Source organism: Charadrius vociferus, unplaced genomic scaffold, assembly GCF_000708025.1.
Source record: "Charadrius vociferus isolate BGI_N301 unplaced genomic scaffold, ASM70802v2 scaffold619, whole genome shotgun sequence".
Taxonomy (NCBI): Eukaryota; Metazoa; Chordata; class Aves; order Charadriiformes; family Charadriidae; genus Charadrius; species Charadrius vociferus.
This window is the reverse complement of record NW_009649962.1, coordinates 120,224-121,103: the sequence shown is the minus strand read 5'-3', so window position 1 is coordinate 121,103 and position 880 is coordinate 120,224. Positions and strand designations below refer to the sequence as shown.

The window sequence follows — 880 nt, the reverse complement described above, 5'->3', positions numbered from 1 at the left end:
AGGCAGAAAGTCCCCCCGCTTCCCGTGTGGAGGACTGTGACAGCGGCTGATCCTGACATCCCCGGGCCGGCATCCTCCGGTGCTGGGTGCCGGGCAGCCCGGGACTCGCAGAAACGCGGCCGCAGGGCCGTTTGGTGCCGTCCCGCGGCACAGCACAGGTTAACGAGCTGCCTCCCCCACTTTAGCCACCAGCTAATAACGTCCTGGCCTGTTAAACCTCCCGGTGGCTTTGCCTCGGGCCGTTATCACTCCTCCTGGTCATTCCTCAGCCAGTACGGACCTCTCTGGGTGAATTCATGGCCAAGTCCTACCTGTCCCCTCGGCATCTCAGCCTCTGCCTTCAGCGACATCCCTCTGCTCCCGCTCCAGCGCCGCAGCCCAAACACTGCCTGGGGTGCAGGACCAGGGGCTGAGCCGCTCGGCGCTTTTTTTTTGAGGGGTGTGAAGGAGCGGAGAACACAGGGAGCAAACCCACCGGGGAGCATCGCCCCGGGAGCTGCCTTGATCTGCATTAAAAAAAAAAAAACAAAAAAACCCACAAAACCCAACCAAAGACCTTTATCAAACAGGCAGACGGCAGAGAGGCGTCCGCTGCCCACGGGTGAGCCCACAGCAGCACAAATGTTTCTGCATGAGACTAAATATGTGTTTCGGGGGGGAATTTTGCCTTGGGGTCCCCAGTGGCCAGCCTACTCCCAGCCCCGTGTCCCTCCTCTCTGCTAGGAGCACGTTATCCCCGAGGAAAAATGGGAGTTTCTCTCCTGTGGGCTTTGCGGGTCTCCCTGCCTGACCGCCCAGAGCCAGGGAGGTGCCATCCCCACCGGAGGGCTGGTTCAGCTCCTGCCCTTCCCTGAAGTCCACCCCAACCATCTCTCCCGCT

The 880-nt window shown here is 60.9% G+C and overlaps 1 protein-coding gene across 1 annotated transcript in view; it reads left to right on the top strand.

The window, feature by feature from the left end:
* The window catches only part of CAPN15 (calpain 15), a 56,360-nt gene that overhangs the window by 54,353 nt on the left and 1,127 nt on the right, over positions 1-880 (top strand). The window lies entirely within an intron of this gene.